Below are 21,419 nucleotides of genomic sequence, written 5' to 3'. Positions count from 1 at the left end.
ATGAACAAAAAATTTTCGGCATGACCGTTCTAATGTTGCCAAGCCGTATGCTTGTTGGGGTCTTAATATTACAATATTCCTATTTATTTATCTATTTATTTTATTTATTTATTACAGAACCCACAGCGCCAGTGTGGCATTACAGTGGGGGGGGGTCAAATAGTTTATACAACAAACAGTACAAGTCATTTCATAATAAATGCAAAATAATTTACGTCACAACATATACATCCTGAGAAACACAACTTCAGAATATGTTATCTTAATGAAGAAAAAGAAAGATACATCGTCAGACAGCATTGGTCCTTAGAGCACAACTTCATTCATCAAAAGAACATGTTATAACAAGGAAGAAAAAATGCATCGTTAGACAGAATTGTTACAGAGTCCTGCGGTACCCTGTTCCAGTTTGAAATCGTCCTGGGGAAAAAAGACATTCTTAGCATTTGGGTATTGCACTTTATTTCTCTTACTTTATTCACATGATCTAGATGTAAAGATACATAATCAGGCCTAAGTATGTACTTATCGCGTTCAATACCAGTTCTAGAATGAAATATGTTATGAAAGAACTTTAACCTGAGTGATTTTCTTCTTTCCTCTAATAGTTCCCAGCCAAGATTCTCTTTCACACGTGATACGCTGAAATGCCTAGAGTAATTACGGAACACAAAACGAGCCGCTAAATTTTGCACTCGTTCTAACTTTTGTATGTCAACCTTTACCCAAGGGTCCCATACAGTGCAAGTATAATCGAGGACAGATCTAACATTCGTATTATACAGGAGTTGATTAGTTTCCGAAGGAAAATGTTTCCCATTTCGTCGCAAGAAACCTAGTACCCTACACGCCTTGGCTGATACGTATTCAATATGTCGGTGCCATGACAGATTGGAGGTAAAACAAACACCAAGATATTTGAACTCGGCTACAGATGACAGCTGTTGAGTGCTTATTTTGTATTTAAATTGATGAGGAGTACGTTTTCTTGTAAAAGACAGGTGAACAGTTTTCTGCAAATTTATACGCATGCCCCAATTTTTGCTCCAATCCGTAACCTTGTTCAGGTCGTCTTGCAAGGCAAGACGATCATTTTCATAATGAATAACTCCATATAACACACAATCATCTGCGAATAAACGTATAGGAGATGAAATATCAACACATATGCCATTCATGTAGATTAAAAATAGAAGAGGGCCCAGGACGGATACCTGTGGTACTCCTGATGTTAACTCAATGTCATCCGAGTGTTGCCTATTTAAAATGTTCTAACATTTTAAAACACTTTAAACATTTTAAAACATATAAAATGTTCTAACATCGTTCGTTAACGAAGCTTTCCCTCAAGTCTAAATGTTTTAAGGCAGTTTGGCGTGTGCGTATCATGGCAACGCACGCTTATATCGCCTTCCGTTTCTCTACCACGGATGCGCTTTAAAACCACGGCGCTGCAATTTTGCTTTCCTTTCCTTCCTTCTTCTCCGCCCTTAAACTGGCTCTCTTAACTACTACACGCAGAGACAAAGCAACAGCGAGCGCATGCGATCCCATAGATGAGATATATACATATATATATATATATATATATATATAAAATTATCAGTCATAGCTCTCGTAGTATAGCCCTCTGGGCCTTTCCTTTTTTTTCTTTCGAAAGTATTCCTATTAGGGTTATTATAATTACACGAAGGTATTTCGCCCACGTCAGCAGCAGCCCTTAAGATAGTTATTCTGGCGGCTAGCTTCCCACGATATGCGTGCCGCCCCCTCACCTGGTTAAGCTGTTCCTAGACGCCAGAGTTATACTATGTCCGCGCAACCTTGAGCGATCGGAAAGCGCGTTTTCCCCTCTTGGCCGGCGGAGAAGGCCCTCTCGGTGAGCGCATATTTCCCCTCATCTTTTAAGAGGTTCAATACTTACAAGCATTGGTCTCGCAAACCATATTTATTTCAAGGGAATTTTCCACGTCTCAATAATTTCTCTCGTCGTATTCGAGTGCTGATTGCCGTGCTATCGTTTGATAACGAAGCTTTCCCTCAAGTCTGAATATTTTAAGGCAGTCTTCCTAGCCTCTAAAGCCGCTCGAGTTCGCTCTTCTCCTCGGGCGGCCATTTTTCCAAGAAAGTATGCCTTCCAACCCTTATAACCAACCTTTATATATAGCCTTCATTGATTACGAAAAAGCATTTGATTCAGTCGAAACCTCAGCAGTCATGAAGGCACTACGGAATCAGGGTGTAGATGAGCCATATGTAAAGATACCGGAAGATATCTATAGCGGTTCCACAGCCAGCGTAATTCTCCACAAAGAAAGCAACAAAATCCCATAAAGAAAGGCGTCAGACAGGGAGATACGATATCTCCAATGCTATTCACAGCATGTTTACAGGAGGTATTCAGAGACCTGGAGTGGGAAGAATTGGGGATAAAAGTTGATGGAGAATACCTTAGCAACTTGCGATTCGCTGATGATATTGCCTTGCTTAGTAACTCAGGAGACCAATTGCAATGCATGCTCACTGACCTGGAGAGGCAACGCAAAAGGGTGGGCCTGATAATTAATCTACAGAAAACTAAAGTAATGTTTAACAGTCTCGGGAGAGAAAAGCAGTTTACGATAGGTAGCGAGGCACTGGAAGTGGTAAGGGAATACATCTACTTAGGGCAGGTAGTGACCACGGATCCGGATCATGAGACTGAAATAACCAGAAGAATAAGAATGGGCTGGGGTGCGTTTGGCAGGCATTCTCAAATCATGAACAGCAGGTTGCCACTATCCCTCAAGAGGGCAGTGTATAACAGCTGTGTGTTACCAGTACTCACCTACGGGGCAGAAACCTGGAGGCTTACGAAAAGGGTTCTGCTGAAATTGAGGACGACGCAGCGAGCTATGGAAAGAAGAATGATAGATGTAACGTTAAGGGATAAGAAAAGAGCAGATTGGGTGAGGGAACAAACGCGGGTAAACGACATCTTAGTTGAAATCAAGAAAAAGAAATGGGCATGGGCCGGACATGTATTGAGGAGGGAAGATAACCGATGGTCATTAAGGGTTACGGACTGGATTCCAAGGGAAGGGAAGCGTAGTAGGGGGCGGCAGAAAGTTAGGTGGGCGGATGACATTAAGACGTTTGCAGGGACAACATGGCCACAATTAGTACATGACCGGGGTAGTTGGAGAAGTATGGGAGAGGCCTTTGCCCTGCAGTGGGCGTAACTAGGCTGATGATGATGATAATGATGAACATAAATGTCCAAGCCGAACTGCCTACATTCTACGCAAGCATCGCATGATGAAAACCGCTCTAGGAGAATACTTGCGCGCCGCATAAGCAGTTCGACGATTACTTTGTTATGGGAAAAAATTACAAACATGTTCATCATCAGCATGGTTAAGCCTACTGCAGGGCAAAGGCATCTCCCATACTTCTCCAACTACCCCGGTCATGTACTAATTATGACCGTGTCGTCCCTGCAAACTTCTTAATCTCATCCGCCCACCTAACTTTCTGCCACCCCCTGCTACGCTTCCCTTCCCTTGGAATCAAGTCCGTTGCCCTTAATGACCATCGGTTATCTTCCCTCCTCATTACATGTATTGCCCATGTCTTTTTCTTGATTTCAACTAAGATGTCATTAACTCGTGTTTGTTCCCTCACCCAATCTGCTCTTTTCTTATCCCTTAACGTTACACCCATCATTCTTCTTTTCATAGCTCGTTGCGTCGTCCTCAATTTAAGTAGAGCCCTTTTCGTAAGCCTCAAGGTTTCTGCCCCGTAGGTGAGTACTGGCAAGACACAGCTATTATACACTTTTCTCTTGGGGGATAATGGCAACCTGCTGTTCGTGATCTGAGAATGCCTGCCAAACGCAACCCACCCCATTCTTATTCTTCTGATTATTTCAGTCTCATGATCCGGATCCGCGGTCACTACCTGTCCTAAGTAGATGTATTCCCTTACCACTTCCAGTGCCTCGCTACCTATTGTAAATTGCTGTCCTCTTCCAAAACTGTTAAACACTACTTTAGTTTCCTGCAGATTAATTTTTCGACCCACTCTTCTGCTTTGCCTCTCCAGATCAGTGAGCATGCATTGCAATTGGTCCGCTGAGTTACTAAGCAAGATAATATCATCAGCGAATCGCAAGTTACTGAGGTATTCTCCATTAACTCTTATCCCCAATTCTCACCAATCCAGGTCTCTGAATACCTCCTGTAAACGCGCTTCGAATAGCATTGGAGATATCGTATCTCCCTGCCTGACGCCTTTCTTTATTCGGATTTTGTTGCCTTTTTTATGGAGGACTACGGTGGCTGTAGAACCGCTATATATATCCTTCAGTATTTTTACATACGGCTCGTCTACACCATGATTCTATAATGCCTCCATGACTGCTGAGGTTTCAACAGAATCAAACGCTTTCTCGTAATCAATGAAAGCTATATATAAGGAGGGGTTATATTCCGCACATTTCTCTATAACCTGATTGATAGTGTGAATATGGTCTATTGTTGAGTAGCCTTAACAAAATCCTGCCTGGTCCTTCGCTTGACAGAAGTCTAAGGTGTTCCCGATTTTATTTGCGATTACCTTAGTAAATAGTTTGTAGGCAATGGAGAGTAAGCTGATCGGTCTATAATTTTTCAAGTCTTTGGCGTCCCCTTTCTTATGGATTAGGATTATGTTAGCGTTCTTCCAAGATTCCAGTACGCTCGAGGTCATGAGGCATTGCGTATACAGGATGGCCAGTTTTTCTAGAAAAATCTGCCCACCTTCCTTCAACAAATCTGCTGTTACCTGATCCTCCCCAGCTGCCTTCCCCCTTTGCATAGCTCCCAAGGCTTTCTGTACTTCTTCCAACGTTAATTGTGGGATTTCTAATTCCTCTAGACTATTCTTTATTCTCTTATCGTCATGGGTGCCACTGGTACTGTATAAATCTCTACAGAACTCCTCAGCCACTTGAACTATCTCATCCATATCAGTAATGATATTGCCGGCTTTGTCTCTTAACGCATACATGTGATTCTTGCCAATTCCTAGTTTCTTCTTCACTGCTTTTAGGGTTCCTCTGTTCCCGAGAGCATGTTCAATTCTATCCATAGTATACTTCCTTATGTCAGCTGTCTTACGCTTGTTGATTAACTTCGAATGTTCTGCTAGTTCTATTCTAGCTGTAGGGTTAGAGGCTTTCATATATTGGCGTTCCTTGATCAGATCTTTCGTCTCCTGCGAAAGCTTACTGGTATCCTGTCTAACGGAGTTACCACCGACTTCTATTGCACACTCCTTAACGATGCCCGCAAGATTGTCGTTCATTGATTCAACACTAAGGTCCTCTTCCTGAGTTAAAGCCGAATACCTGTTCTGTAGCTTGATCTGGAATTCCTCTATTTTCCCTCTTACCGCTAACTCATTGATCGACTTCTTATGTACCAGCTGCTTCCGTTCCCTCCTCAGGTCTAGGCTAATTCGAGTTCTTACCATCCTGTGGTCACTGCAGCGCACCTTGCCGAGCACGTCCACATCTTGTATGATGCCAGGGTTAGCGCATAGTATAAAGTCTATTTCATTTCAAGTCTCGCCATTCGGGCTCCTCGACTTCCACTTTCGACTATCCCGCTTGCGGAATAAGGTATTCATTATCAGCATATTATTCTGTTCTGCAAAGTCTACTAATACCTCTCCCCTGCTATTCCTAGTGCCTATGCCATATTCCCCCACTGGCTTGTCTCCAGCCTGCTTCTTGCCTACCTTGGCATTGAAGTCGCCCATCATTATAGTGTATTTTGTTTTGACTTTACCCATCGCCGATTCCACGTCTTCATAGAAGCTTTCGACTTCCTGGTCATCATCACTTCCTGGACAAACAAGTTGTCTTGTCTATAAAGAAAGTGTCAGCTGATGCCTGTATTAATTTTTTTTCAGCTTACTGACGCCGCTCTTGTCTCACACTCCTACGTCTGTAGGCCGTATTACTCTACGGGCAACGCAGCTCACCGAATTGGAGCGCGCTGCCCAACTCCTACCACGCACACCCAAGATAAGGCAACCGCTTGGCTCAAAAGGCGCCGTTCACGCGTTTGTGTAGAGGTCGAGTGCCCTTCCATGAAGGCTGTATCAGCGTTGTTTGCACTTGGATTCGTAAAAAACGCCACAAAGCGCGACGAAGAGAACGGTCCGCTGTCAGCGAGCCAACCAGTGTAGACGACACTTCCCGAGTTACGGCGGCAGTGCACTTGACCTTAGTGGTTGCACAACTGCGGCAAAAAGTGGCGACGCTTTGTACCTGTGCGTGATCGACGCCGCGAGGGGGCGTGCCTTCAAACGTGTTGCCACCATTGTTCAGAGGCCGTCCTAGGATCGTGACAATGCGCTTTTTGCAATGGCAGACAGTAGGCGAAGCTAGGAAAGGAGCCGTCTCCCTTAAATAAAATGAGAGAAAGCTTGAAAATGTGTTTTTTTTTTGTTCGTGATCTCTTCAATATACCGATTACATATTTCACAATTTTGTTGCAGAACATTAATTACGAAACGAAATAACATATTCTTAGACGTTAATTTGTTCTAGCGTAAAAGATGACCTCTTGAAATTGTTTGTCAATGTGAAAGGCAATAATTATGAGTAACCAAATTCGCCATCGAATGGTCGTGCTTGAGATAGAGCGTCAATACAAGTTCAATAAAAAAAAACTTGTTTCGCGATGCTGAATGCGCCGGTGCAACGGCTGAAACAGGTATAAGAAGCTTGCAGGTATATTATAGACGGTAATATTGGAAAATTTCAAAAAATGTTTGATGCTGGAAAGATTTCAAAAATATTTTACATACTTTGGGGCTCATCTTCTCAAACAATAGTCATCTATCTTGCGTGACTTTACTGAACGCTGCGCGTCCTATCCATTCACAATGCTATATATCGCATTGATATGAGCGTGCCGTTCGTGACACTTACGTACAGGAAACGCAATGTTAAAAGCAAGGCACGTCAGATGGGTTATTGTCTGGGACAACATATTCCCCCAAAGAGTGCAAGCTTTTGTAAGAGAAATAAGAATAAAGAAGGTTCGTCTTGAGCGCATGAAGTTGTTTCAGTTCGCTAAATCACGTGGTGGTGACTTCAAACTTACCTTCAATAAGCTGAAAATAGGCAAAAAAGCCTACAAGTATAATGCTCGTACTGACGACTTAGAAGAGATGGACAGCTACCACAGTTCGCCACATCTCGGAAGACAGCACATAAGCACATAATCTCATTGTTGCGAATTGTCGAAGTGTAAAAAAATATTTAAAAAAGAACATTAGTTTGAATCCTTCTGGAATTGACATAACGTCATGTAGCGATTGGTACAGAATCATGGCTAGAAACTACAGTCTACAAGGGTGAAATATTTCTTTCAGACTACAGTGTATACAGAAAAGACTGGAACAGCCACGGTGGTGTCTTTGTTTTGATCCACAGCAGTGTGAGCAGCACTCCAATCAACGTGAACAGCAGCCTTTCTGAAACGGTCCTGTGTAAGGTGATGCTCGCAAAGTGCTACTCCGTAGCAACTGGATCGTCTTACAGGCCTCCAAAACACAGGTCACCGGAGCATTTCTCTGAATTGAAAGACGTACTGCTTTCTTTAAACACAACATATATTATTCTTAGTGGCGACTTTAACTTTCCCCATATGAGAAATGGGAAAGCTTTCAAGCGAAAAATAATTGAGCTCTAACCTCCACAGCATTTTGCGAGGCGATAAAAGCCAATTTCCTGTTCCCCTCCTAATAAAGTTAGAATCAGCTAACGAAAGCGTACTAGATCTGTTTCTCCGTAACGATCGAGATCTTGTGTCAAGCATCACCGGAATTCCTGGAACAAGCGAATTTGAAGTCGTTCCTGGAAAATTAACGTACACTGCTATGCGCCGAAGAAGCCCACCGCCCTAAAAGCAGTTTTTTTTATATATAAAGCAGATTACTTGCACCTATATCTGGAACTCGTCCGCTTTCTACCAGAATTACGACGCCAAACCTCAAAGATTGACGCAAATTCTGCCTGACGTTTCTTTAAAGCTTAACTACTGTCACTGGTTCAAATTCACGTCCCATGGCGCATAGCATCATCCCCGCGACACTGATAAGCCAAGGGTGAACCGCAACGTTTGATCAATTATTAACAGAAGGCATCGATTATGTCACAAATATAGCGGATGTCCGGATTCCGACAGGTATGTTCAGATGAAAAATTGAAACATGTATGTTTAGTTTGTTTAAATATGTAAACAAAAGAAATGAGAAAACCTGAGGCTACATATCTGAAGCACATTAAGTGACAAACTAAAATCTAATCCGAAAAATCTCTGCATGTCAAAAGTGAAAGAAACAGTAAAGTAGCCGTCCCTGATAATATATATGACGTAAATTATGGTGAAGAGATAAGCAGCAAAGTTGAGCACTTTAATCACTACTCCCAATCAATATTTTCCGGCACTGCTGCTATCACGGAAGACTTACCAATTTCTAACGACTTCGAACAAATGGAACACAGAAATAACAGAACATGGAGTTGCTTCGATACTCAGAAACGTTAAAGTTAGTTCGGCGTTTCGTCCCGATAACATTCGAAACTATATTTTTTTTTATTCACCACCCCTTCCAGTCCGTGAAGATGGACTGGAAGGGGTGGTGAGTGGTGAGTTTTACATGCAGGTCCAGTCGGTGCAACTGGCACAGCGAAGTTGTGCCAGTTGCACCGACTGTTACACCATGCATGTAAAACTCCGCAAGCAGTCTATATTGTACAAATTTTTCACCATTCTTTCACCTCCTTTTCGCTTTTGCATGCTCCGCGTGGTGAGCATGCTTTAAGAGCGCTGCCGTTTAAACTTGGCATCTGTGGCGCGCAGCTCGGCGTCAGCCCTACGACGACGAGCCTGTTGAAGAGCCAACTCTTGCTGACGCTCGACGTAGGCAGCTTCTTCCTCGGGAGTACGCACTACTCGTGGTCTTCCCATAGTTGTAGCTGGGATGGAATGTGCGGAAACAATAATATAAAGCTCTGTATATCGGGCGCAAGGTCCTCCACTGGAGATGTGGTCGCTGCGATCGTTTTGACGATTGGTTGGATTGGTTTGACTAAGCTGCGAGATTGCGCTTCTCCAAAGCATTTCTTGGCTTCCAGGCTTCCTGCTATTAAGGTACCATACCGAGTAAATCATTTTTAGAGATTGTCATTCTTTATTTATCTGCAGACTTTGACTAGGCACTTCTTCTAGCTGCGGGCACTTCTTGCTGGCGCAAGAAGTGCCGGCAGCCACGTGCTCCAAGTATCGCGTTTCAATCGCTGGGCACTGTCCATTGGCCGCAAAACACCAACATAACATTTGTTTCTTTCGCGGCAGTCCGGGCGGCAGGGTAGATCGGCGTCGATATATTCGACGCCGATCTGGCTCGACCGCCGAAAATGCACCGTGTGACAACCGTATACTATTCGCGTATAAGATATCATTCTCACAGGGGGAAAGCGGTTACTTGCACTCGCTTTCCTCCTGTTGAGCACTTTTCCTCTTCGGCTAGGTCACGTGGCCCGTTTTAGCGAAGTCGGACAACGACGACACAGGGTCCGCATAAACAGCTTCGCTGTAAAAACTGTGCTGCATCCTTCGCCCCATTCTTAGGAATTCTTTCTCACACATTCAATGAAGAGGGGTCCCTGGCCAAATATTAGAAAAGTGTTAACACAGTCCATGTATTTGAAAGCGGCGACAGGACAAACAAACAAAATGACAGACCTCTTACATTAATGGGCGTGTCATGCAAGTTACTGGACCATATAATATACGCTAAGAGGGTCACCTACGGAACTGTTCATTTTGACCCACGTGGCATGTGTTCGGAAGCGGTTTCTCGTGTGACACTCAGCTAATCGAATTCACCCATGACATTGCATGGTCAATAAATATGGTATACCAGGTTGACTGCGTGTGTCTGGATCTTCCCAACGCTTTTGATTCTGTTCCACATGACCTTATATTGCTAAAACTGTCCGCCATTCCAGCATCATTGATGAATTCGAGGCGTATCTGACTGGTAAAAAGCAGCGTGTTGTTCTTGAGGGTCCGACCTCAACATAGGCTAAACATTTATCGGGCGTTGTACAGGGGTCCGTCTTGGCCCCCCTGTTATTTCTCAAATTGATAAACGACATAGGGAAACATCTTTATAGTCCCATATCCGTATGCTGATGATATTTGCATATACCGCCTCATTACGTCCCCTACCGACTCAAGTATCTTACGAAGGGTCCTTCTGACAGTGTCCACGTGTCGAGCATGCTATTAATATCTGCCAAGTGCAATGTCACTCGCTTCACTAACAAGAGGGTACCCCGCTTGACAAAGATTACTTTCCACACACTGAAAAATCGATTGAGGTACGCACTAATAAGTACTTAAGCATTATGTTAAAAAAATAATCTTTCTTGGAATTACCATAGAGAGGGCGGGGCAACAAAGGGTAGCCGTATGTTAAATTTTGTAAAACGTGATTTCTGGAGAGCCCCGGCCAAACGTAAAGGAAACACTTTAACAAACGTTCGTCCGATGTTGGATTACTGTTGCTCTGCGTGGAACCCAGTAACAAACACATCCAGTAATCAGTTGCCCAGTTCAGTTCAGTTCGTTATCGCCTAGTATGATTTCACTCAGAACTCATCATAAATACGTGTTATTTGGGATGGCCACTCCTCGAAAACCGACGAGCATATTAACGACTTAAACTTTCCCTCGCCGTTTACACAGCAAGACTGGTTTGGGCAGCGTTAGGATCGGCCTGCAGGGGTACTGCTCTGCAAAGCTATTTCAGCCCGCTGCACGTGTTTCGATCGACCCGCGGTGGTGGCACCCTTCAAAGAACCAGCGAAGACAGCGCTAACTAACCATGAACTTACTTCAGAGAACTGCGGACTACGGCAGCGTCAATCCACCAGGCGCCTCGTTCGGAGAATCGGTGACGGCAGCAGGGCGGGCCACGTTTGGCACCCAACGTATTGTTGGTTGATTTGCCGGGTCTTCATGGTCTCTCTCGGCAGCAAGAAGAGCTTCCCCCCCCCCCCCCGCCTCCTAAAAGATTGCTTTGCGGTGCGTGGGCCCAAGGATTCGTCACAGTCTGCTGACACTAGTGGCGACTACAGGAGAAAGGCAGCTCTGGAATTTAGAGGCGCCGGCTGGGGTCAGGCGTGGCCACCTGGCTACGGGGTCGCGCTCAACTCGGGTTCGGGGAAACCAGTGCATACGTGTGTGTGCAAGCCCTCCCGCTCAAAGGCGGCTCGGATCGATGACTGGTCGAACGTTCTCTCACCTTGGATGAGAGAACCGCGTTCTCTCACCAAGGGAACTACGGAGCAATGGAGTGTTTATAAGCAGCTGTTGTCGGCTGCTAGAGTGTGCTCGTCGTCGTGCTCGTGATCTGCGTGCTCGTCAGTGTGTTTGAAGCTTCGTGCTCGTATGCTGTATGCTTCTTTTTGCGGGGCCCATTTGGGAGTCACGCTAGACTGTGTAAATGTATCGCTTGTTTAAAATGTAAATACTGTAAACAAACCCTGTACGCCCAGTTCCTCCCAAGTTCCTCTCTACGACCTTCCACCCTTACAAATGGTGGCAGCGGCGAGATCGTCCGACAACTCCTACAACTGTATGCCAGCAGTGGGATCGTCCGACAACTCCTACAGCAGGGACATGTACATGAAGATCCCAATTTACATATCACCCAGAACAGATCACCTGCTAAATGTACAAGACTACATATGCCATATCAGTTTATATAAGCATTCATTCTTTCCCAAAACTGCACCACGGCTGGAATAAACTGTCGCATGAAATTGTCGCGGCAACACCATCAGTGTCTGAAAATTTGTTGTCGCGACATTTGTGTGTTTAGTGCAAAAATTTGTTTTTCTTTAGACAGAATAACTGATTGACCTTTTTCTCTCTAAGGCGTTTAATATTAACCCCACGTGTAACGTTGCCTTTATCACTATATTATAGTATTGTGTTGGTTTATGCATTACATTGTATTCCTTTTCGATTTCGTAACCATAGCCGCAATGTTGTATTATTTACGTGCAGCTCGGGAGTTGACTTCGGGGAAAGCTTGCGCTGAAGCTACGAAAGTGACTGAGTGACCTTTCTGCGCTTCCTCGAAAGACCAAACCAGGACCCAAGTCATATTTGTACGGGTTTATTTTAATATATTTGGCATACAACAGGCAATAAATGCTACCCAAGCAGCAGAGAATTAGGGTGGTATTATGTAATTTAAAAGCAATAGTAGTACACTAGGGAAGCAATGGGGAATAAGTTCCAATCGGCAATAAATCGAGGAAAAATTGAAGAGTGATCAGTTCTAGTAGTACCACCTGTGTGTTGTATGATGGAAATTATGATCCCCGGTATAAACAGTTCTTTTTTCATGTATGGGAAGTAAAATTAAATTGAGCAGCCTTAAGCGACTATCCAGCGGGTGCAGCTGCCGTGGCTCAAAAATACTGAGCGATGAGAGACGAATAATCCGATAAAATGAAGCGTGCGGTGAGCTGCTGAATGCGCTCCGAATTCGAAGTGTTAATATCTTAGAAATTATCCGAAACTATTGCGCCATGCTCGGCGACAGGGCAAACTCAGGAACGATACGCTCCCAGCTTGGCGTTAGAAGGGCGCCCTTCTAACTTTTCTTGCAATAAAAGCTTATTAGACGCTTCGGAGCAGATGCCACTCCCTCATGGAGAGCAAAGTTTAGTGAGCTGTGATTTTAGTGATGGGGTGTACCGCCTCAAAGGTGCAGTTGGACTAGGCGGGAGTAAGCAGCGGAAGGATCCAGATTAATTCTGGCCTAAATATTGTAGCGCTCATTTATACTCGGGTTTCGTAGGATTTTTAACGATTGCACTCACACCTCGGCACATAAGCATTTTCGTATTTGGCCCCCAATGAGTATGCTGCTGCCGTATAGCCCAGGTGTCGAACCTGCGACGTATACAACTCCCTAACGCGAAGTTCCGACCGTGCTGAAGGAATATCCCGCTCAGTCGGCGCATATGTTTGAGCTACGCTGACGTATGTGTACTCAGTGGGTAACAGGCACCGATAGGCTTTCGAGCTACTGAGCGGGTGGCCAATGTGCGGGAAAACAGGAGGTAAAATCGAGCACATTAAAAATAGGAAATCTTACCATCGCTTTCCTATCGAAATCATGCGAGTGAAGGCGAGAGAAGTACGCACACCTGGGTCCTTTTCGACGCTGTTGAACAGCGTCTTACGAAACGCTACAACGCAAGTTCGTAAACAAACCTTAACAAGATACTACGCTCAGGCTATGTCAGTGGAGGACGCTGGATAGGTTTCCAGCAGCTGGGGCTTGTTAATTGCCAATGAAATCTCGGCACCACGGGCACTCCACACAGATTGGAATGCTACCAGCATGGCGGAGAGAAGAACGCCGAAATAATTTACAGAAGAACAAAAGTGTGGCTGGCAAATTTTTTTTAATTCCACCTATAATCCTCATACCGAATGAAACATTTGAGCGAAGAGTTCTGCACAATGGAAGCACGTCACCCTGTTCTGGCACGGCGCCATAAAGGAATGCTCGAAATCCCCGCCCCTGCCTCATGTCGCCTTCACAATGTGTGGCGCATGCCGTAACCGGACGCGTATTTACAATTTAATTGCTAGTAGGTACAGTGGGGCGTGGTACTTGCGGATACGCTGCGCGTGTGTGCGCATGCGCGAGTAAGAGCGGGTGCGTTGGAGGAAATGTGGGGACGTTAGCTCCTTGAATATATGACTCTACCTAGGCACTACGGAGGAGTTTCTTAGCATGTGTTGTATGTGTTTGTCCCTAGGCGTGCCGGCAGAAGTCGCAGGGTGCAGTAATGATGAACATAGCATGGCAAGTTGGCGGCTGGATGTAATTATATCTACTGAATCGTATTTTTTTTTTTTACTAATTGAAGCAAAGTGTCATTATTTCACATTATTGGCGGCCCCTTTAGTTTACCAAAGCGGCAACGGGAACACCAAAGCTTCGGCCTCCGCGGCCCCAACCCACGGACCAGTCCGGGTTCTAGCTTTGGTGTCTCCGCTACCCTTTGGGTGTCCAGGAAATCCTGCGCCTCCTGCTTTATTAGAGAGATTTAGAATAGGGGCCCAATAGTTTCGGGCCCCAAAGAGCTTTGCGGGTGTTAGCGTTGGGGCACGCACGAGTTAAGAGCTTTAGAACAGGGCTTTGCCTTTGCGGATAGCGTCTTGCGCTGACAGCGCCACTACGGCGTCAAAGAAAAATTATCAGAAATACTTAAATAAAATACACCATTTTATGATAAGAATAGTAATTTTGACTTTCACGTATTCGCATATAATTACAAGTTAGAGGTTATTCTGTAAGCAGCAAATGATTAGTTGCGCTTATTTCTGAGTAACAAACTTCACGTGCCTTCACCAGCCAATCTACGCCGTGTTCGGCCTACGAGCCATAAAATCCACAATCGAATTCGGAATCAGCGGCGTCTAATGAATCAATCTTCATAACACACGCTAGTTGAAAGAAAGCGATAACCGCAGTCACTTCTCCTAGCTTGTGAACTGCACGCGTTACAACGAATCGAACCATCGAACCCAGTTTAGTGCTAGAATAGAGCCGTCGCTTCGATGGGTATCGCCATGTTAGTTTACGCAAATCTTTTGGGGAAGCTTTCGGGGCTGCCGCTAAGTCAGTGAAATAGCGTGCCCGACGCAAAAACCAAATTCAATTTGCGTCTCACGCATGCGCAGTGGCTTGGACGCTATTTCATTGGGGCGCCAAAACGTTTGGGGCCTCTATTCTAAAACTGTCTATTATAGACAGATGCCTCAGGTGCTTTCCTGAGGCCTCTGTTTGCCGGTTAAGCCGAGACCACACGTACGCTTGCGGACGCGCGCCTAGCGCCTGCCACGCCTCGCGAGTAATGGCGGTTTGCATCTACAAGGACGCGCGACAGCGCGCGTTCACTGGGCTCACTCAGACGCCTTGGCAGGCGCCGCTTCTTCGTACTTTGTTATCGACAGTGTTTCAAAATGCTTCAATATCTATACACATAATTGTTATATATTATAGCTATTAGATCAGCGCAAAAAGGAACGAAGAACCACTTTCTTGCATGATATAAATCTGCTTCGCTGAGAGTTGAACGCTCCGCACCGTAGCTGCGTAGCCAGGCGCGCCGACGCGAGCCAACCCAAGCGCGCGAACACAGAGAGAAGCTGTTCTCCGAGATCACGCCGCGTTTCGACGCGTATGAGCCATTCCGCACCGTCTGCGCATGCGTGGGCGCGTGAATGCAAGCTTGCGCGCGTCCGCAAGCGTACATGTGGTCTGGGTTTCACGTGGCTCCTCCTGGAGCAGTGCTTGTAAAAGATGCAATCTATCGTCCCGACGAAAAAAGCGACCCGCGACTTGTACAACACCAGTCAGAACCTTGCCCCTTCAGACACAGCGATCACCAAATGACGCGACCGTGCATCACTGCCTCACCGCGCGGGCAGCCAGCGGCGGAGCATAGAGAAACCATAGAATAAAGAACAACTTTAGAGAAGGGAAACTGTGCCTTCCACAGTGGTTCGAAAATAAGACGCGGCAGCGCATGGAACTTAGTGGGGGGCCCGACAGATGGCGCTACTTAAACAGAAAGCGGAAATGTCTTTCTTTTTTTTTTTAGTACGATATTCAATATGGCTGCTTTATACCGGTGCCGTACGCTGGGTACGCGCCGTGCTCGCCTCGCTGGCTTTGCGGCATGCCTCAGCTGCCGCGTTTTAATGGCCAGAAGACTAAAGAGCTTCTACTGACGCCCATACAAACAAGCCACAAGTGAGTGAACAGGACGTGCGACTTTATTGGCAGAAGAAAAGCAGTGCACCTTCTCATACAAGATCAGAAATAAAATTTGCATGTCGAGATGCGCTGAAACCATTAACGCGAGCTCGTAAACTGCTCACTTTCGTCGCCGCACATGGCGATCTGGTAACGAGCGACAATCAGTAGCGCAAGCAAATCGGGCAGTACGGCGACTGTTTGCTTTAACAGTCGCCGTAACTTACATTGCGAAGCAATCTGGTGACGCAAGGCATCTGCTGCCGCAACCAACACAGCGACATGGACTAAACGGCATTTTAGCGTTCCCGCCTTTCCAACCTGCACGTTTCTTTTTGTTCTTTCGGGGGCCGCTAATGTGTAACTCATAGTTGGTGCCCCACATTCTCAATGTGGGCATCACCATTTTGCAGCCAGTTTTGCAGGCCTTTCCACCTATGTGGCTATCAACTTCGGACCATGTAATAACGTGTGCTGTCTCCGCTCACGCCACATCACGGCCGATGAAGGCCCACAAGCATAATTTGCCGGCGGCTGCAGCAAGAAGTGTCGAATGGGGAGAGCACCAATTACGGTGCATGTAAATTGGGAGTCTTTGTCGCTGTGTGGACTGCAGGAGCAGATGGTTACCTCGGGAGACTGTTGCCCATGCAGCTAACCAGGTCGCCACATCGAAGAAACAGAACACGGCAACCATTATCAAATTAGACTGCATTCAATCACCGCATAAGGTTCAGACAATACACTGTACATTGGCTAAGATCCATATGACAACAGTGGGCATTCACGCACTACAAATTGCATACAGCTTATTCAGCTATCCGACTTCAGGCACAGTGCTTGCCTACGTCGCACATGGTGGTCTAGTAACGAGTGACAACCAGCAGCACAAGCAGATTGGACAGTGCCCCACCTGTTTACACTGACAGTCACCGTAACTTGTACTGCGAATCAATCGGGTGACGCAGGCACCTGCTGCCATAGCCAACACAGCGACATGAACTACCCAGCATCCTAGTGTTACCTCCTTTCCTACATGCACGTTTCTTTTTGTTCTTTCGGTGGCCACTAATGTGTTGCTCACACTTGGTGCCCCACCTGCTCTCAATATGGATGTGGTCTGTTTTGTGGAAATCGCCATTTCGCAGCCACTTTTACAGGCCTTTCCACCCATGTGGATACCAACTTCATACACTTCAAACCATGTAATCATGTATGATAGTCTCTGTTCACGCCAAATCATGGCCAAAGAAGGCCACAAGCATGCTTTACCCACGGCTGCAGCAGGAAAGGACAAACAGGGAGCACCAATCACACTACATGTAAACAGGGAGTTTGTGTCACTGTGTGGACTGCAGGAGCAGGTGCTTACCTCGAGAGGCCATTGGCCAATACAACTGAACAGGCTGCCACATCCCAGAAATGTAACACGGCAACCATGACCAAGTGGGACAACATTGAAACAAGATTATGCAATCAAATCACTTCAGCCTACTCTAACATAATGCTCAATCTATACATTGGCACTATGCATTGGCTACGATCTACATGACAACAGTGAGCATACACGCACACGGGTTGCTTGCGTCACATTCAACCGTCCGACTGTAGGCATAGTGCTTGCCTTCGTCGCACACTGCAGTCTGGTAACAAGCAACAACCAGCAGCGCAAGCAGATTGGACAGTGTGTCCCACATGTTTGCACCGACAGTCGGCGTTGAATATGAGCAGCTTGCATTGCGAAGCAATCGGGTGACGCAAGCATCTGCTGCCACAGCCAACAGCGACATGGAGTGCCCGGCATTTTAGCGTTACCGCCTTTCCAACCTGCATGTTTCTTTTTGTTCTTTTGCGTGCCACTAATGTGTAACTCACACTTGGTCCCCCACATTCTCTATATATGGGCATGGTCGGTTTTGTGAACATCACTATGGTGCAGTCACTTTTGCAGGCCTTTCCACACATGTGCATATCAACTTCATACACTTAGAACCATGTAATTATGTATGAGAGTCTCCGTTGACGCCAAATCATGGCCGAGGAAGACCACAAGCAAAATTTGCACACGGCAGCAGCAGTAAAGGACGGAACGGGGAGCACCAACCACGGTGTGCGTGTAAATTCGCAGTCTATGTCACTGTGCGGACTGTAGGAGCAGGTGCTTGCCTCGAGAGACTGTTTCCCAATGCAACTGACCAGGCTCCCACATATGAGAAATGTAACACGGTGACAAGTACCAAGTTGGACAGCGCCGAAACCAGATTCTGCAATCAATCACTTCAATGTAGCTTTCACAAAAACACAGGCTGTCGAGCAAGAATAGCAATCCTGAATGAGACTAGGAATTCAATATGGGAATGAGAAAGCTTGCATTCAAGAAAGAAGCCACTCTACCTTGCAAGCATTGAAAGCCAAAAACATTAACAAAAGTTAAATGCTATATAGCACACAGTGTAAAGGTTAATGCAAGACACACGCCAATGCTGCATCAGCTATTTCAGGAGAGCAATTGCACATGGCAACATACACTAGAAAGAACTGCTACACATATGTTATGCTACTAGACAGTGACTGGCATTAAGTATGAGCAAATAATCGGTTGACCTTTATTGTTTGTATGAGGAATAGGAATGACCTCTAACAAAAGTGTGGAATGAAAAAGCTTGCATTCATTGAAACAAAATTATACTTGGCAAGAACTGGCAAGGCCAGGAAGCTCACTAAGGAAGGGCAAGCTGACAGAACACTCTTAGCCAGCGTCATCTGTGCTTATTCAGAGGTTGCAGGTACATCTGAAGACAAATAATTTTTGTTGTTGAGGTACCTGGATGACTCGGCCAATATCCGTGCTGGTGGAATGATGGCGTAGACTCTTTTCACTCTTGAAACAGTCGTCCGTAGACTTGATATCTCATCCAAATAATTCTGGAATGGCTTCTTTGTTTGTGGTCTTGCGAATTCAGCTCCAGCCCCTTCCTGTTGTTGTAGATGGGGGCTCCCGTGATGACCAAGATGTACTTGGAACAGACTCTGTTGGGGCAGAACAATGGCACATGAGATACAGCAGAGATTATCCAAACTCATGTAGTGTTTTCTTTTATGTTCGAACTAATTATGCTGAACTGTAAACATGAACAAATGTTCATATCATCTGCTGCAAACAACTGACATGTATCTCAAGACTAGCAAGCCAATACAGCATATATCAAGCATATTTATTTCTGAACCAGGTGTTGTTTACCTTGTAGCAGCAGCCAAAGTCCACACAATGACCTTGTTGTAGCAGGCAGCAGCTTCTGTTTAGTGCATGGAGTGTGTTGCTTTGTATACTGGTGCCATCCTCATTACTGCATGTCTGGAACAGAAATTTTGACTGCATCAGAAATTGAATAAGCACAATTTTGCAATATAAAATGCGTAAAGGTGCGACATATACATTGCAATGGTTTGTGACTACAGAACACATGCAAATGTACACTGTTTGTTTTAGGGTGCTTAAGCAGCATGATAAATAAATATGGTTACTCTCCGTAAAATTGATGTCTGCGTAACTACAATGCATGTCAACAGCTTAAGTATTATTAAGATCACAAATAAGTACATTTGTGCGCTCGTTTATACACTAGAGGAGATCACACTGCTGATTTCACAAGCAAAGAGATGAAAGACATGAAGCTATTAGAAATGATGCATTCTTTTTGTGCATGAACGTGATGCGCCGCTTCACTACTGCAACAATAGATGTCCTGAGGTAAGCCAACTGAACAGCAAGAACATTTGGAACCAACAGGTATGAAATATGGGTGAATTATCATGTGTGCAACTGTTTAATACATTAAATTCAGTACTTTAGCTTCAGTTTATCAAAAGGTTATTCGGTTCTGTGAACGAAAGAAGTTGCCGGTGGACTCGAAAAAAAAAATATATTGATAAAGCAACTCAGTCACTTATGGCTACGGCTACAACGAGATGAAAAATGTGACGCGCGTTCCGATATCGTTTCTCTTTCGTGAATGTGTATATAATGATGGCCTCGCAACTGAAAGTTTATTTCAGAAACAGCAACGGAGGGTCCTGACTGCCCTTATGTAATGCAGCATCTAGTTCGTTAACTTACCTCCGCCTGTAAGTTAACGAGACGAATAAATTACATAGCGATTGAAGCAGTGATGTTAAACGACTCACCGGTATTGCTGTCCCCAGTTGCAGCAGGACCCGGCTCCCATTTCGATGCAGACGTGTTCCACATGGCTCACGACTGAAACCTAGCTTTCAGGCTTACACCACAAATTAAATAACGCGAGACATCGAAGCGCAGTAAACTGGTGTTAGCACAACATAACGAACCAATGTACGAACCAAGGAATCCGTACCTGCCGCGCACGCGAACATACCGGTAAAAATTTTAAATTCAGGCCAGAGGTCACGTGGGAGGTCGATGATGCTGAACGCTATTTTGCGTTTAAAATGACAAAAAACAACAAAGTTGGTAATGAAAAGTACAATGTAAAATTAGGAATTATAATTTTGTAGTCTTTATCATGCAATAAAAACGCTTCGTTTACTGTTGAAGAAAGTTTGTAGGTTAATTTTGCGCTTACTACGGCGCCTCTAGCGGGAGATAATGTGCTCAACGGGGAACCTTTTTAATTGGCGTGCTATGCCTGTTTCTTTAGCAGCGCCGCGCGGTCGATTTTTTCGCCCTCTGTGGCCATTTGTTGAACTTGAGAGTGTGCGGGCCCTGGAGAAACTCTACCGCCTCCTAATGCCAGCATGTCTAGGGACAAACGCATCCAACCCGCAGAAACCTCCTCCGTAGTGCCTAGACAGAGACACATAAAGGCCCCCAGATTTTCTCTCTCGCACCTGCTCTCACTCGCGCCTGCGCAGAAACGTCGAGCGCCGCGGGAAGCGCCACGCCCCGCTGTATCTATTATGCCAACCGGACGAGGTGGGAAACGGCTTACGCTGCCGCTGCAAATCAAGGATGCCGGAGCCGCATACCTCTTGTCCTCGTAGGGGACTCCGGCGTGGGCCAGCAAGTAGCGGATGGGCTGGCCGAGGCCCCGAATGTCCCAGTAGCCGAGCACGAGGGGAGCCATGTCTCCAGTGACAGCTTGACACACAATCACGCCTACTCCGCCAGCAGCCGGACGACGACTCCACGCTAGAGTGCACTACAGCATGTTCGAATGGTACGAACGGCGTGCTCCCGCTGAGGCGCTGCGTGTGGAAAAATTTTGCGAGGGCGCTGCGAGCGAACTGGATTGGAATGGAGATGCGCAACGCGGCACATTCTACCCGCAGATCCGGTTAAACTTAATCAAAAAACTTTAATATAGTGTTGGATCAGTGATTGATGAAATAGGTTCCGCTGAGTCGAAATTGATATCCCCATTCATATGTGATTTGATGGCTTATATTATCAACCTCACCCTCACTACCGGTGTATTTCCAGAACACTTAAAGGTGGCAAAAGTCACTGCAGTCTATAAAGGTGGTGATATCAATATTTTAGC

The 21,419-nt window shown here is 45.5% G+C and overlaps 1 pseudogene; it reads right to left on the bottom strand.

Annotated features, from left to right (window-relative positions):
• The window catches only part of LOC126522241 (glutathione S-transferase Mu 2 pseudogene), a 36,224-nt pseudogene extending 15,119 nt beyond the window's left edge, over window positions 1-21,105 (bottom strand).
• Window positions 21,106-21,419: the final 314 nt, after the last annotated feature.

Source organism: Dermacentor andersoni, chromosome 6 (assembly GCF_023375885.2).
Source record: "Dermacentor andersoni chromosome 6, qqDerAnde1_hic_scaffold, whole genome shotgun sequence".
NCBI classification, from domain to species: domain Eukaryota; kingdom Metazoa; phylum Arthropoda; class Arachnida; order Ixodida; family Ixodidae; genus Dermacentor; species Dermacentor andersoni.
This window is presented reverse-complemented; position numbering and strand designations above follow the sequence as displayed.